Source organism: Canis lupus, chromosome 7 (assembly GCF_003254725.2).
Source record: "Canis lupus dingo isolate Sandy chromosome 7, ASM325472v2, whole genome shotgun sequence".
Taxonomy (NCBI): domain Eukaryota; kingdom Metazoa; phylum Chordata; class Mammalia; order Carnivora; family Canidae; genus Canis; species Canis lupus.
This window is the reverse complement of record NC_064249.1, coordinates 55,184,439-55,201,860: the sequence shown is the minus strand read 5'-3', so window position 1 is coordinate 55,201,860 and position 17,422 is coordinate 55,184,439. Positions and strand designations below refer to the sequence as shown.

Sequence of the window (17,422 nt, the reverse complement as noted above, 5' to 3'; positions counted from 1 at the left end):
AAGCGAAAGACCTGTACTCTGAAAACTATAACAGTGATGAAAAAAATTGAAGGCGACACAAACAGATGGAAATACATTCCATGCTTACAGACTGGAAGAATTAATATTGTTGAACATTTTTAAAATGTCCATACTACCCAAAGCAATCTACAAATTCAGTGCAATCCCTACTAAAATACCAGTAGCACTTTTCACAGAAGTACAATAAATAATCCTGAAATTTATATGAAAATACAAAAGATCTCGAATAGCCAAAGAAATCTTGAGAAAGAAGTTCAAAGCTGGAGCTATCAATCCCAGATATCAAGATATACTCCAAAATTATAAAAATCAAAACATCATGGTACTGGCACAAAACAGACAGACCAGTGGAACATAACAGAGATTCTGAAACTACAAGATATTCAATACACTTAGAGCTAAAAGTTTAAAATAGTAAACAGTAGAATAAGTATGGAAAGTTAGTTAGGACCATATCAGACACAGACTTCTTTATCAAGCTAAAGAGTTTAAAGTCCATCCTGAGACCAGGGTTGCTGAAAATGGAAAACGTTTAAATCAAGAGTAACTTAATCAGAATTGAATTTGCAAAATATCATTCTGATTATATTTGAGGGAATATTTGTGGGCAGTGGGGGAAAGCAAGGCTTAAATCAAACCAATTAGACTCTTTAATAATATAGATGAAACATAATCTTACATCTGGCTTGAATTGAGTAGAGGCAAAGGGGATAGACAAGAGAGGGAGCGTGTATTAAGAGTAGTAACTGATTGTCTGACAATGGAGTAAGAGGGTATAATGTAAGAGGTCTGGACACCTAGCTAGAAGGGTATGTCATTCACTGAAATGAGGACATGTAGAGGCAAAGAATTTCTTTTGGTACAGGTTGAGGATAACATGGGATTTAAATTTAAAGGAGCTGTCTGGTCTAGACACTATAGACCAGCTGTCTAGTCCTTACTGCAAGAACGGTGCCAGTGGGAGATAGGCCTGGCTGTGATCACCCAGGACTTTACTAGTAAGAAGACAAAGGGCTGGTCCCTGCTAAGTACCTTCTTATAAGGAAAGAATCTTATGGACTTTAGGTTTAATAATGCCTGTAGAATTTTCAGTCATCACCTTTCTCTTTCTCTTGTTGCCAGAGTGATACATGCCCTCCTCCTCATATTTGGAAAAGAGCATCTGATCCCAGTGTCATCCTCTATTGCTAGCCTCTGTTGATGGAAGGATGGTCTCTCCTCTTCTTGGTGGTTGTCCTCAGTTTGCTTAGCTGACGACCCTGTCTTCTGTTCTCTGTATGGATAAAGTATGGTGGTCATTGGGTTGGAGGCTAGCACCTAATGATCTTTCTTGCTGATTCAATCCCTGTTTCATCTCTTTTTACTAATCTTCGGAGCCCAGTTAGAGGGATCCCGCCATTCCCACTCTGGCCCCACCACTTGGCTATCTTCTGCACTGCACTCTTCTTGGGCACATTGGAACTTTTTGATCTCCCTTATGTCTCACAGGAGCTTAGAGACTTGAGAGGGCACGCCAACTCGCATCCTCACCATGTCTACTCTGCCAGCATTAGAATAGGCTTCGATACTGCCTCTCCCCTGAATCACATCTCCAAACTCATGTAGGACTTCCATGGCTCCTCCTTCTCCAAGGTTCCCCTTGGAAGAGGCCAGAGGATGGCAGCAGAATTTCTACACTGGTCTAAATGTCCTTTCTATTCTGACCAGTGTTTCAGGCTCCTCCCCAATTCAGAAGGATCTTAATCTGCTCTCTGAATAGTGGAAAACTACTTTTTGTCATTCTACATTTTTCTCTTCTGTGTAACTGAAGATATAGAATTCAATGCCCTGATTCAGCCAGACTTTATACTTGACATGCAAAGAAAAGACCTTAACATTCCAAAGCATTTTTCCTTCTCAAGTGCTTGCCTCTTGTAATTCAGAATTGCTTTTAAGATACTGCCTGTTATGGACTTATCAAAAAATACATAATAAAAAACTCAAAGCTAAGAAAAAATTGATTTTTCATTCTTTTTGAGTTCTTTTCCTCTCTTTTCTAGGTAATAAACCTTAAAGTCTTTTTAAAAGAATTTAGATTGATTCCAACTGTCTAAAGTACAATACATTAGAATTCATTTTACAGTCCATATAATTTTAAGATTTACATACATACAAGCATATGAACAAATGTTACTTTGCTTGATATAGATCTAATGAATTGCCAAGATGTATTGGTTTTGACACCCACTTACTTATGGCAATAAATAATTATGACGGTAGACTATCAATAAGAACTTTTGTGCAATGATAGAAAATGTAGATAGAGAATGTAGAGAATGTAGAGAACACAGTAAAATGAAATTATCTTTCTTATGCAATGATACTATGAATAATAAGGCATAACAAACTGTATCACAGTAGTCTGTCCAGCTGTGTTTGAAATGATGAAATCAGCTAGAATAATTCCCAAATCTTACTTTATTTTGTGCTTTATAAATATATGCTGATTTTTCTTCCTTCTATGTATCTTAAAAATAAAATAGGACACTATTGTTTTTCCTTAAAATAATTCAACTTTGATCCTAATAAGTCAGCAAAGCCCATTTTTACATTAATTCTAAGAACATTAATACATGAAGACTTTTACTATTTTTAAATCTGATTTTAATGTTGGAAAGGCTTCAGGGGACACAGAAATATGCATTACATAATATTTCAAAATATTAACCCTCTATATTTTTCTACATGCAAACTATTTCATTCCTCTCATCCTCCAACCTGGCTAATTCTAACTGCTACTTCTGCACTCAACCAAGCAAAAACTTCATGAGGTTATTTACCTTTGGCTCCTCAGCTGTATGAGGTGCTTTGCTTTGCCTACATGTACCTATGACACCTAGTATATACCTCCAGTATGACATTTACTATCCTACATTACAATCGCTTGTTTATAGTTCTATCTTCTCATCTGGAGTGCAATTTCCTTGAGAATAGAAAGTGTCCTATTTCTTGTTCTCTATCAATAATAATTAGCATGTTATCTAGTAGAGTAGACACTCAATACATAGTGGTTAAATAAGTAAATGAATGAGTACTATCATCACTTTACAAACAAAGGAAGTGATGATCAAGACATATTCTTATAAAACATGTCTGCTATAAATTCAAACTCAGAACAATAAATATATAACAATCTGCAAATTTTACAAAAATATTTTCACCAGAGTAGAAGCAAAAATTCATTTTCCTTTATTTAAACATTCAGCAAGAACCATAGTCTCAGTCAGAAACCAACTTACTAATTAGAACTAGATCATTTAGACTGCCAGGAAAGTTATTCAAAATCATTATGGTAATATTATGTTAAAACTTTGGGTTTGTCCAGAAATGTAGGTTTACCTTTTTGGGTTTTATTTGTTTTTTTTTTTTTAGGTTTACCTTTTTGACTTGGATAATTTATTAGACTTTGCTGAACCTAGATTCTCTTCACTCCTGATTTCTTTCTTCACCTTACCCCTTCCCTGAAAAATTGTAAGGGTTAAATTGGCCCTTCTAAAATTAAAATTTTTTAAATCTTTAAAAACAGAAAATAATATAAAAATAAATGTGTATCTAATTGATGGCATAATCACATTGAAAGGAACTGTTCCAAGCGACATTAAACAGAGTAATTTCTCTGCCTATTCGAATATAATTTAAGGTTGAAAAAAAAAGTCAAAACAAAATCTTAAACTCTTTATTAAGCATGTTGTTGGCAGTACTGTTGTAGTGGGCAAGCTGGTATTGTTCTCCTGAAATACTTATATGTGGATTGTAGAATGTGTAATTGAGTAATTATGTAATCTTCTAGTTATATTCCTGGTGTGGTTATAAATCCCAGAACTTCTTATTCTTAATGTGATGGGCAAAAGAGATGCAGACAGAAGATGTTAGGCAAAAACAAAACAACAAAACACCATTGTCCTGAATTTGAATTGGATATAAAAATAGAATTCCTGATGACATATACATGGATGTTTATATTAATATCTGTTTATGCTTAAATATTTTGGAGTGTATGTATTTCCCCCACTTTATCCTCTGAAAAAAATTTGAGAACAAGGATGAACTCAGTAGCAATGAACATCCTTAGTACCCAGATTGCGGTCTCTAAATACATTTCCCTCTAAAAAGAAAGAGAGATTCTCAGAGATATCTCAGATCTACCATAGGCAATGTATAAAATAAATCTAAAACATCTTGTTCAGATAGCAAGGAAGCTATCAGTGAATACTAAGGTCATATCAATAGGACTTAAGAGTCGGATTAAAGAGGTATGAAATGGCCCCAAATGAGCTATGTGTGGTTTCAAAAATGATAATTACTATGGATTGAGAAATCAAATGTGGTTAAATTCATGAGTTCATAAGGATAGTAAAAAAAAAAGTCTAATTGGTCACCTCTGGAGAATGATGAAGAATTAATTCATTATCTTGAAGACTGGAAGATAAAGGGAATATATCAAGCATTTACAGTTTCCTATATGAGTTATACCATTGGGTAAAACCATAATTAGAGATAAAGAGAACAAGTCTTTTTATGGTATCCCATGAAAAAAAAATGACCAGAAAAAAAAAGAGTTTAATCATTTTGAATGTCATCATTTTCTAAACCTCCAATTGGATTTAGCCACTAAGTGTCTATGGTTATTGAAAACACCAAAAGAGAAATAGCCCAACATTAAGTGTTTCCTGATAGGAGAATTCACCATCTTGCCAACACAATCAAACCTGAATTCAGTCAAGCCTCTAGAGCTAACTTCAATTTATAGGAAATTTAAAACACAAAGTAACATGTTAAACAATTTCACAAAGATACAACCTGCACAATCCAGACTATGGGCAACTCTAGAGACATATATCAGCCAATCACAAAATATGACTTATTTGAATCTTGATTCAAATAAATGGAAAGAGAAAAAATATATAAGCTATTATGATGGCTATAAATAAGTAATTGGTTAGGTCAAAGATCTTGAAAATTTCTATTTTCCTCTGTTAAAAAGATATATGCCTATCCAAGGAAAACATAATTTTGGTCAGAGTAGTAATTAGCATGGTCAGTATAAACCACATTCCCATAGAAATACAACCTTTTCTCTTACATTGTTATAGAAGCATTTTATTAGTTGTGATAATTTATGTTTTTAATCTTTTCAGTTAATATACCCAGAGGCAATGGAATTGGAGCAGTAAGGAGGAAAAAATGAATACAATATTATGCATAAATCCAAAAGCATTAAAAAGCAACTCTATTCTTTGGTCTCTGAAATCAAGTAGGTCATAATGTTTAAAGAAAACTATAAACCCTTTATTTTCCTTTTTGATCAATTATTTCTGTTGTAACAATTATGAAAATCATGAAAAATCATTTTTATTATGAAAAATTATGATTTTTAGTTGGTAAATCTATTTTTTATAAAAATGGGTATATTGAATATCAGATTAACTCCTCTCACTTAAAATCAATTTATTTCAGTGTCAATTATCTTATTAGAAATAATGCTCTATTTTCTCACATTTCTGGGAAATTATTTTCCTGGATATGGTATTCACAAATCTTATGGCTTGGAACTTGAATATAGTTTTCATTTCCTAATAACGTAGTCAATTAAAAATAAATATTTCACATAATGTATGACTTACTATGTTTGGCTTGTCTGTAATGAGGAATGTCATTAGATGTCTCCCCTCCTATTAAGGCTCTGACGCCTCCAGGGTCACCAGACAGTGCTGGCACTGGAACTTCCAGGTTTCCAATTCTGAGCCTTTGGATATTTCAGGCAAAGGTAATTCTTTTTTATTCTGAGTTATCAAGCCAATTTTCACCTCTTTACTTGAAAGCTGTCCTTTCTCACTGGGAGAAAAAAAAATAACCATTATTTCCCTACCAGAACTCTTCTTTGATGCAGTAAATAACTATATACATGAAAAAGATACTAGGCTCCTTTTTATTTTGTTCTATAAGGAAATAACAGTCCATAGCCATACCTGTGCACTGTCTTCCCATCTGATTTGAAGTCATACTTAACTCTGTTTATGTCACGTTATGTCATGCTCTCAGCATGGGGAATTATAATCTTTACTGGTATACTAAGTAATTAAAACACTTTTAATGCCCACCTCGCTAACTCTTCTAAGTCCATTGCAATAATACCTCATTTTAAACAAGTAAATGATTTTTTCACATTTCAAGGATGCACATAAAACTAAAACATATTTATTTCCTTCTCTAGGACTCATACGCAATGCTATTTTGGTCCCCTTTTAAAGAGTAGAATTGAATAATTCTTCCAGGAGACATCTTCTCCCTTACAGAATGTATGAAGAGCTAAAATTTCTCTTAATGAAATATCACTCATCTTTGAAACTCATTATTACTTATTTACTAAAACTTCATTTCAGTAGATTTTTTCATTAATTTTGAAGCTATTAATAAAAAGAATGAAGAGATCTAACAGGGTGACTAATCAAATATTTAAAAACTATATAACTTCTAAGAGTCATGGTTCATTAATATCACAACAGTGTCTAGCACATAGTAGAAGCTCATGCAATATATTCCAAATGAATATGTGAATAAATATTGTGACAATTATCATGTAATATGTTACACATATACCACACTTAGCCAACCACACTGTGAACTCAGAGGACAAGAAAAATGCTTGATTGCTAGAAAAGCATCTGGAATATAGCAGATAATATATATTGAAGGAAGAAAAGTAGTGAGCAAGTGTCACTGAAGAGAAAATCATCCGTTAATGTTAGACACAATCTTACAGTGAATGCTACCTTTGATTTTATAATTAACTTGGATATGATGAAGCGCAATGGTTATTTTGTAAAAACCACCCAATTCTTTATCAAAAAGGCTGTGGTTGTTAAGTTACCTTTGAATGTCTTAAAACCTGGTGCTAAGCTTCGCTACCATTATAGAGAAAAGGAAAATTATATAATCTTACATAGAAAAGTCTCTGGATGCTCCAGGGGGATGCAACTGTCTATTTATTTCAGAGTTCAGTAGTGCCATTCAACTGGCCAGCTTCCCTAAGGCCTTCAGTCCTGGAGCTACCCTGGGTCATTAGAGCCCATGCCCAGCAGAAATCAATGCAAAAAAAAGCCCATTCAGGTGAGCATCAGCTAGGGGTCTGGTAGTAGGTAATTAAAGCATAAGCGTTAATGGAACTGAAGGAATACTATGATAATAGAGTTATCAGTGATGAGGTAAGCAAAGAAGAGCAGTTATTAGGAAGTTTGAGAGGGTGGTAGCCCATGTGTCCAAGAAGCAAAGATGGGAGGTAGGTTACAGAAGCGTAGATATAAAACATCATATGTGGGAGCTACTTGGGTATGTGAGAAAAAAATACAAGTCAAGGGTGATGACATTAGAGAACCAGACACTCGATTCATGTATTTCAACATTCAAGGAATGTTGACAAAACATCAAACATTAGGAATATAGGATCAATAAACAAATAGTCAAAAGGTTTATGGTCTAGAAGCCAAGCTCTAAAACATGTAAATATTAATCACCATAATATGTCACAGGTGCTACAATAGATCTACATATGAAAGAGAGGATATATATATATATATATATATATAGTAGAAAGGAGGGAATGTGAATTATTTTTAGGTTGGGGGAGATTGAAAAGAAAGATTTCCTACTCAAAATCCAGTGGTAAAAAAAAACAAAAAAAAAAAACACAGTGGTATAAAAAAACATGTAAAAAAAATTAAGATGTGGCAAGTGCTATGATAGAAATATGCCCGGGACGCATACTATGATTAACAAATCAGTCTGTGACATTAAGTTATAAAGCAGGAGGTTTAGATGCAACTATAAAAGACTATAGAAATGTTACAGTCTAAGTTTTTTAAATTAAATTTTTACCTTTTCAAAATTATCAAACAACATATACCATAGACTCCTTCATCATATTCTTGAACATTGCACTATCCCTGAGCCCTAATCTGAAATATGGAAATATGGAAATATGGAAATATGGAAATATGGAAATGGATTGAATAAGTGACTGATACATATGAGGTATAATGCCTTGGCTTTTAGGGTCTTTGGTATCATAAAAAGATGTCTGGCCTTTGTCCCTGGTTCCTGAGAGCCCTGAAAACTTTTGGAAATTCCTGCATAATAAAGATGATAAAAGCATCCTTTTTTTTTTCTGGCAGGCCCCTAGATAGCTTCAGGATGTGGACAAGTGGCCAGAAAGACCAAGCTTTGATTAGAAACTTGAAACTCTCAGCCCCAGTCTCTGGGGAGGAAAGGGCAACTAGAGACTGAGTTAATCACCAATCAATGGCTAATAAATTAATGAATTAATGAATAATGCCTATGCAATGAAACCTTCAGAAAAAGTCCTAAACAAGAGGGTTCAAAGTTTCCGATTTGGTGAATATATCTATGTGCAGGAAGAATGAGGCATCCCGACTCCACAGAGACAGAAGCTCCTGTGTTCCTTCCAGACTTTGCCCTATACACCTCTTCATCTAGCAATTCATTTGTATCCTCTATAATAAACCAGGGAACATAAGTTAGGGGGCTTTGTGAGTTCTGTGACCTGTCTTAGCAAATTATCAAAACTGGCAAATCGTTGTGGGAAGTCCCAATTTACAGCCTGTCAGTCAGTCAGACAGGTGGCCCAGGACTTGTGATTGGCCCCTGACATGGAATAGCATTGTGGAACTCAGTTCAGAACTGAGTCCGAACCCCAGGTAGTTAGTCTCAGAACTCAGTAGAATTATAAGACACCCAGCTGGGGGCCAGAGAATCAGAGAATTGGTTGTTGGTGCTGGAAAACACCCCAAGGTTATAAGTACTTAGAATGTTAAAATGACTACAAAATCAAAATGTCAGATACCAGGAAAGACTTTCAGTGGGTATGGACTGAGTTCTGCAGGGTAACTCACAACTTGGCCAATTGAGAAGGTCCAGATAAGTGAAAGAAAGCTGTCATAGGCCAAAAGACAAGGTGGGTAATGATTGGAGGAATGCAAGAGAATGTGGCCTGTCCTGCTCTGGATGGCTGGAACATGGAAAGTCAGGGCAGAAACCCATAAGAGATGAGACTGGAAAGATAATCAGGGCTGGAGTGGTCGGCTAAGTGCTTTGTGTCGTGTTCTCAGTTAAGTATGATTATCATCTCAAACAATCCTGGAGAATTATAAGCAAGGGATGGGAGGATTTAATTTTTGTTTTACAAATATTAATAGAAGACCAAACATTCCTCCCATTTTTTGTCAGGTCTACATTAATTGAACACATCTAATGTAGCTTGCTAGCTACCACTATCATCACAGGTTCCCAAAGATTTTGCCGCAGAAACACTTCAAACAGAAACACTCCGCTGTGATTTGTGACCCCTGAAAGAAAACTTTTGTGACCTCTGGGAAAATTTACATGCCTAACCTTGCCAGTCCAAGACACTTGCTGAAGTCTCTTTCCTATGGCAGAGTTTGTGCCCTCTCCGCACGGAACTTGGTCCACAAGAAAAAGGATGTATATACTTTCTCTCGTTTGGGCTTGGTCCAAGGAAAACAAGTCCATATCAGGCCCTCTCGTGGTTCAAGGATTTTGCTCAGAGCACTTGACTATGCCTACCCTTTGCAGTTGAAGTTGAAAACACATACATACTCATGTAGCCTGACAAACTGCCAGATAGTAGAGATGGGAGGATCGCTAAAGTCCTGAATTCCTAAGGCTTCAAAACTCCCATCAGTTTCTGTAAAACCACCGTGTTGGGTTGCCAAGGGGGAGGTTACGCAGCATAGAGAATAACTACTACCATGTGAGTAGTTCTCCAAGTGGATCTCCAAGTGCTGTGGACCCTTGGAGACCCTGGAACCTTTTCAGGGGATCCAAGAGGTCACAAGTATTTTCACAGTAATGCTACAATGTTGTTTGTCTTTCACTGTGTTAATATTTGTTCTGATGACAGCAGAGGCAATGGTTGGTAAAACTTTTGGAGCCTTAAAAACAAAACAAACAAACAAAAACTACTGGAGCCTTACAGCAAATCAAGGCAGTGGCAGCAAACTATTCCATTAGTCACTGTTGTCTTTGCTGCCATGAACTTGCGATGAAAAAAAAAATCAGGTTCACTTAAGAATGTCCTTGGTTTCCTAGTAAGATATATTAAAATATTACTAAACTAAACCTGTACAACCTGTAAGTACGTGGTTTTTAAAAATTCTCTATGACTAAGAAGCATACCCAGAGTACTTTTGCTACATCCTGAAGTATTATAGGTGTTGCAGGGAAATCCGCTCCAAGCATCCAGAGCTCAGCTGAGCTGGGACAGCAAACTGAGCTGTTCTGTGTGAGAGTGGCCCATTCAAGGGACAAGCCATAAACCAAAGAGTTAAGCCTTTACCTACCCCGATGGTGTGAGTGAGAGGCTAAAACCAGAGAAAACACCAACTCCCTGTTTCATTTTTCCCCCATGGAAGGGCACACCAGTCCAGGGTCAGGTGGATCATCTCACCATTGATGGAGCTCCTGAACAGAAGGCTTTGGTGGTTTCAAGGACTCTGAGGTCAGGAGGAAGAGCTCAGGGTCAGGCTTGGAGGGCAAAAGTACTGGTACTGAGTCAGAGCGGGGAGAAGTGTCTTTAAAAGTTTTCCCTTGGGCAGCCTGGGTGGCTCAGCGGTTTAGTGCCGCCTTCAGCCCAGGGCATGATTCTGGAGACCTGGGATCGAGTCCCACATCGGGCTCCCTGCATGGAGCCTGCTTCTCCCTCTGCCTGTGTCTCTGCCTGTGTGTGTGTGTGTGTATGTGTGTGTGTGTGTGTGTGTGTGTGATGAATAAATAAATAAAAATCTTTAAAAAAAAAGTTTCTCCTCCACGCCACTCCCTTCAAGCAGAGGCACCTGAGGAAGACCTCTGCCCAAGGCCTCCACGAAGGTGCCCGGGTGAGGAAGGTAAATATGCAAAGAGCATGACAGAGCAGGGGAGTCTGAGACCTTCACTGAACCTCCATTCAGGGGCTGTGAGGCACCGGCCGTGCACCAAGTATGATGTGGGGAGGGCAGCTCTCCCCTGGGAGGCCTGCCAGGTAAAGCTTTTGTATGGGTTGGGCTGTGGGTCAGACTTGAAAAATCGCACATAGGTTTTTAACCAAAAGCCTGACTCCTCATTAAGAAAGGCACACTGCAGAGTGATGGAGTTGCAAGCTGAACTAGCAACATTTTTTTATAGAGCACCATTTTTATTTGAAGGAACGACTAACAAACTGTGGTTATTGAAACTTAGGCTTTTGGCAGACATTTTCTTGAAAATGAACAAAGTGAGCCTGTCACTTCAAGGAAAACAACTGAAAGTTTGTTGCCAAGGATAGAATGCAAGCTGCCAAGCAAAAATTGGAATTTTGGAAAACTTGTATCCACCACCATGAGCTTCATAATAATTGCAGAATTTTTGGAATGAGTTCAGTGGTGATAATGAATGATTGCCAGTGTTGTAGCTTGAATTGTGTCCCTCAAAAAAAAAATGTGAAAGTCCTAATATCCAGTCCTGCAAGAATGTGGTATTATTTGGAAATAGAGTCTTTACAAATAGAACCAAGTTAAAATGAGGTGAGGTCATTAAGGTAAGCTCAAATCCAATCTGACAGATGTCTTTTAAAAAGGGGGAAAGGTATACCCAGAGACAGATCTGCACAGAGGAAGGCGATGTGAAGATACACCACCTGAAGATGCAAGACCGCAGTGATTCATCTACCAGGCAAAGAACAATGAAGATGGTCCTTAAACCATTCAGAGGTAGAAAGAGGCAAGGGATGCCTGGGTGGCTCAGTGGTTGAGCATCTGCCTTCGGCTCAGAGCATGATCCTGGAGTCCAGGGATCGAGTCCCACATCGGGCTCCCTGCATAGAGCCTGCTTCTCCCTCTGCCTATGTCTCTGCCCGCCTCTCTCTGTCTCATGAATTAATAAATAAAATCTTTAAAAAAAAAAAAAAGAGAGGCAAGAAGGGATTCCCACACTTTCAGAAGGTGTATGGCCCTACCTACACCTTAATTTCTGACTTTTAGCCTCCAGACCTGTAAGACAATAAATTTCTGTTGTTTTCAATCACCCAGTTTGTGATATTTTGTGGCAGCAGCCCTAAGACAGCAGTATAGTGATTTTTCCATACTGTAAACTAAAACATGTCAGTATTTAGAAGATCTGTGTATTAAGGTGAACTAGTATTTTTCCAAATATCAATAGGTGAAGTTATAAAATCCTACATGGGTAAAATATCCATTCAAAGTTTTAATGGGGGGCAGCCCGGGTGGCTCAGCTGATTTAGTGCCTGCCTTCAGCCCAGGGCCTGATCCTGGAGACCAGGGATCGAGTCCCACGTCAGGCTCTCGGCATGGAAGCCTGCTTCTCCCTCTGTCTGTATCTCTGCCTCTCTTTGTGTGTCTCTCATGAATAAATAAATAAAATTTTTAAAAAAGTTTTAATGGGCTTTAATGTGCAGAGCACAAAGTGTTCATTGATATGATTTGACATAATACATTACAATCAAGCTTTAAAAAACTACCACTTCTTAATTTTTGGTATCATATCAAACAAGAATACCCACAATTATCTGAAAAGGTTATTTAAATACTTCTCCCTTTTTGAACTATATGACTATACAAAGCCACATTTTCTTCATATCCCTCAAACAAAACAACGAATCACAAAAATCAATTGCAGAGGCAGATGTAAGAACTGTTTTACATTAAGGCAGACATTAACAATATTTATAAAAGTATAAAATAACATCTCACTATTTTATTTTGAAAAAATACAATTTCTTCAAATAAAAATATGCTAATCATGTCAACTTCTAATGTGTTATTTTTGATGAATTAGTTAATATCTTTAAGCATCCCCAGTTTTAATTGCTAACAAAGCAAACATAGATAGATTGAACATAAACAAAAGAATTTGGGGATCCTCAATAATTTTTAAGAGTGTAAGGGTACTGAGATGAAAAGTTTGAAAATTGCTTTCCTAACAAATGCTCAATTTTATGACTCACTGAAGTTTGGAGCCCTAATCCCTGTCTAATTCCCACCCCTGTGAATGGATAAGTTTGGTTGCAAATCTAGGAGTTCCTGTCGTTCCTCTTTCTTAGACTCAGTTGTTTTCTGATTCTTCTACTTGATGAGCGGGGACTGACATGTGCACACATTTACTGCATGTGCCTCTTGGAAGATAAATCTTTAGAGAGGGAGCCAAGCCTAGATGGAAAGAGCATCATGCTTGTCCCAAAAAAAAAAAAAAAAAACATGCACAGCACACAGTGGGCTCCCAGGGAGTCTTGGAGCTATTCTTGGCAGTAGAAGGAGTGAAGGATCCTAGGAGTCTTCCCATCACTACCACCACCTGCTATAGATGCTGTACAGATTCATAGGACCCATCCCAAGAGATTCCAAAGGTCTGAATTAAATGGCAGAATCAGCCTTTCCCACAAGCAGCTCAAATGATTCTGGAGCAAGGGGTCCATAGACCACACAGAAAAATAGTGCCAATGAGTGGGGTGACCTTCTAACCAGGACCAATATGAGAAAGGTGTTAGTGAGCTCCATGCTAAAGGCTAGGTGATTATCAAGACTACCTGGTCCATTACATACAGAAAGAACACCTGCCTCATGATTTCCTATAGGTCAAGGGAGACGTGTGCTACTGCCAGCAGAACACAGTCATTGATATGGTTAACTCTGAGAGGAGGAAAAGATGGATTTGTCAGCCTGGGACCTTAGCTGGAAGAGTGGGCCTTTGAAACAGACTCACTTGGAAAACAAAACTGATATAAAATGAATGTCAATTACCCAGTTCCAGGGGGCCTGTCCATTTTCACTTCTTTTTGACATAGCATTTGTTAAGTTACACTTACATAAAGTGCCCATGACAGTAATATCTGAGTGCCCTTTAGACTCCTAAGAAATGCACAGTTTATTTAACTGTTGAGTAAAACACAGTCCTTGTTTTTCTTCACAAAGAGACAGAATAACAGCACAATTGCGGGTGGTACCTAGGATGGAAAATCACTAACACTAACTGTATCCCCATATAAATTGTGTGAACGATTCTTAGAAAAGGTTGAGACTATCAATATCACATGTAGTAAACCTAAACATTATTCTTAGCTTATCACAAGTAAGCAAAACAGCATTTTGCTTTACAAATCAGCCTTTTGTGCTATGTTACTGTCCTTAACTTTCAGAGTAGCAGGAAATCCTTTCTGCTTCCAGGATTTACCCTCTACTCCCCTGCCTACACTCCACTCAGACTTACCTTTCTGAGATAAAAATCTATTTCAGATCTCTTTACATTGTGTCATGTTACCACACTTTCTTCCTTTATCCAGCACCTTCTATGTGGTGGCAGGCATGATGAAACCATCAGTCAGATGGTTTTCACATATTACCACTTTTTCTCACCCAGAGAGCTCCCCTTATTCTCTCCATGCCACAGTTAGAAAACAAAACTCCAAGAGCTTAGGCACATTTATCTAAGAAGCTATGATCTGCTTAAGCTAGAAGTCTTGCCCAGTTAGAAAGCTCTGGTTCCTAAGCCTGTATTCCAGTCCGCTCCCCCCCACCCCCACCCCCACCCCCCAGCCTGAGGATGCTTGGATAAATGGACAGTATTAGGTTTCTAAATCAAAAAGGTTGAAGTCAGTTTCCTTGGCTGGTAACCTCTGAAACCCATAGGTGGCTGTGCCTATTTCCTACAGTAACACAAAGGGATTCTACTGGAAAGCAAACTATAGAGCAGGACAAGTTCATTTGGCTTCAGGAACATCCCATGAAACCACTGAGTAGAGTCAGAACTCTTCAAATGGTGCCAAAGATAGCTTTGTGTCAAGCCACTGAGTCACACATCAGCACAATAAAAATAAGAATGACTCATACTTTTTGGTCTCTGTCACGTACTCTGCCAAATAGCAAAAAATAGAAAGATGTTCCTCAAATGTCACATATACCCTAGGAATAGTTCAGGAATAATTCCCACACTGTATGTGTAAATATTACTTCAGAGTCTGAAGACTGCTGCTCACACCAGGTTGTACCTGAAAATCTTACTGTTTTCAAGACTTTAAGATTCTGAACCCTTTTCAATAATCTAATGTTGGGAACAAACCCAAGCATTAAGCTTGAGGAATTTAAATTATTAGAACAAAATGTATTTTCAATATTATTTCCTAGTGCTGAATTGGATTTTAAAAATAAACGGAAATTTTTGGTATTTGTCTGTTTACTTGATTCTTTTTTTTTTTGAAGACTGTAGCAAAAACAAACAATAAAACAGAATGCACATATTTTTGAGAGGTAGGCTCCTAGAATTTCTCAAAATCTCTCTGAAGTTGTCTCCTGGTAACATTCTCCAGGTCAGAACACTCAAGAGTAATGAGTCTCTTTATATATACTACCTAATCAATAAGAAATAAAACTTCCAGTGCTAACAAATTGCCATTTCAGCAAAAAGAGATTTATTCTGCTTGGCTTGTATTTCCTCATTAGTAAAGTAAATGCAAAGAAGTCTGATTTATCTGGATTTTTTTCCCTACTGAACAAAAAGTAATTTGGTGAAACTACAGTTTTATTTTTCATTGTATTGTATTTTTTAATTAAAACTGGCCAGTGGAACCTCTCTATCCCCAAATCATGGTGTGTATTAAATTTCAAGGAATCCTTATGCAACTGGAGAGAATTTCATTTTTTTAGCAAACTGCAAGGCATTAAAATCAATAAATAGGCTGATGATGCAATTAATATTCTAGAGGCCTTGAAAAGAAAAAAGGAAGATTTAGTGTTAGCAACCACCACTTCTTTCAGTTAAAGAAATTTCTAAGCCTGTGTTTTACTAAGTAAACTATATAATCATGACCACTGAACAGTAGTTGTGTTTTCATTATAGTTAATGTTAATTAGTCTGTTTATTTTTGGTGCAATTATCATTAATTTAGAGATGTGGATGCTGTTCCCTGTAAAGTATATGTATATGATTCATAACCAAGAATGCATCCACTGAAATGGTGAAGCCCTCCAGGAAGGCTTTTCATTCACAGTATTACTCAGTAGCTAAAACTGGATAAGTTTATCCAGGATCTTGCCAGAGGTCAGATTCTCCAATATCACCCCTATTAACTCCTATATTGCTTTTCCATAAAAACGCAAGTATAGAAGCATTTGAAAAATATTTTACCATTTCTTTCATGTTCTAAAGACAATTTTTTTTAATGATTACATATCAAAATATAATAGGCTTAAGGCAACACGTGAAACATTGCAGAGCCAGTGGGAGGTGCTGAGACTACTTCAACTTGAACCCTGAAATGAAGAAGTTTACAGGCATGTGGAGGTGATAAGAGTTCTGCCCAAATGCCCAGAAGTCATAGTGATTCCTAAATAAAACTGTATATCTTTTGGAGTAGGGGCAGGCCTGGATCTCTATAGATTCCAAGTCAGAAACTCATAGTCACAAGAACTTGGGCAAATCACTCTGCGTCTCGATGTCTCAAATTCCCTATCCATAAAATGGAAATAATAACTAACACGTATCATGGTCTTGACAATTAAATGGGATATGGTACATTACAAAATTGAATGTGGCACTTTATGTGTAACAGGTGTTAGAGGGGAAACCTGTGCTCCCCCCAACTTCATACTAGGTTCACCTTACTGCAAAGTTCAAACATGTTCCATTTCAGAGCATGTGTTCAGGTTAGCTTCTTTATCCTCAGAGAAGTCCATAAACTTGCATGGAGACAAAAGTACATTGCATTTTCACTAACTCATTTCAGTTGGAGAACCAAAATTTAGCATTTCCTTCAATGATGACTGTAGGCAACAAACCATAGTAGTATTTGCAGTGCCTTTGTCACCAATATAAAAGACATATTTTCCTATCACATTTTCCAGTTGCTAAGATCTTAAAATATCATTTATGCTGATCATTATTTTGAAATTAAAGTAGTTATTGGACTCAATGTATAACTTTTTTTAATGCATTCACCAAAGGCACATATATAACTATGGACACATATTTTAAACATTTCTTGGCAAGTATTTTTTAACATTTTGGGGTTCCTTTAAAGCCTATGTACTTTATTTTATGCACTTAAAAGCATTATTCTGAGAAGACATTCCTTAGGCTACACCAGACTTCACAAAAATCCATGGTGGGAAAACACTGAAGAACTCCCCTGCCATAGGGGAGCCAGTATCTGTAAGACATGTGTGCTCGCAGAGACTAAAATAGGGAATCCACAGTGCAAGTAATTGGGAAATAATCCTTAAAGACAGGAACAGATATACCAAGTGCTTAAAAAAAAAATCTCTGGATGGATCTGAAGGATGGGATCAACAGGACAGAGCTTAGG

The 17,422-nt window shown here is 37.1% G+C and overlaps 1 protein-coding gene across 1 annotated transcript in view; it reads right to left on the bottom strand.

Annotated features, from left to right (window-relative positions):
• NOL4 (nucleolar protein 4) overlaps window positions 1-17,422 on the bottom strand; it is a 522,070-nt gene that overhangs the window by 504,104 nt on the left and 544 nt on the right. The gene's annotated exons all lie outside the window — the stretch shown is intronic.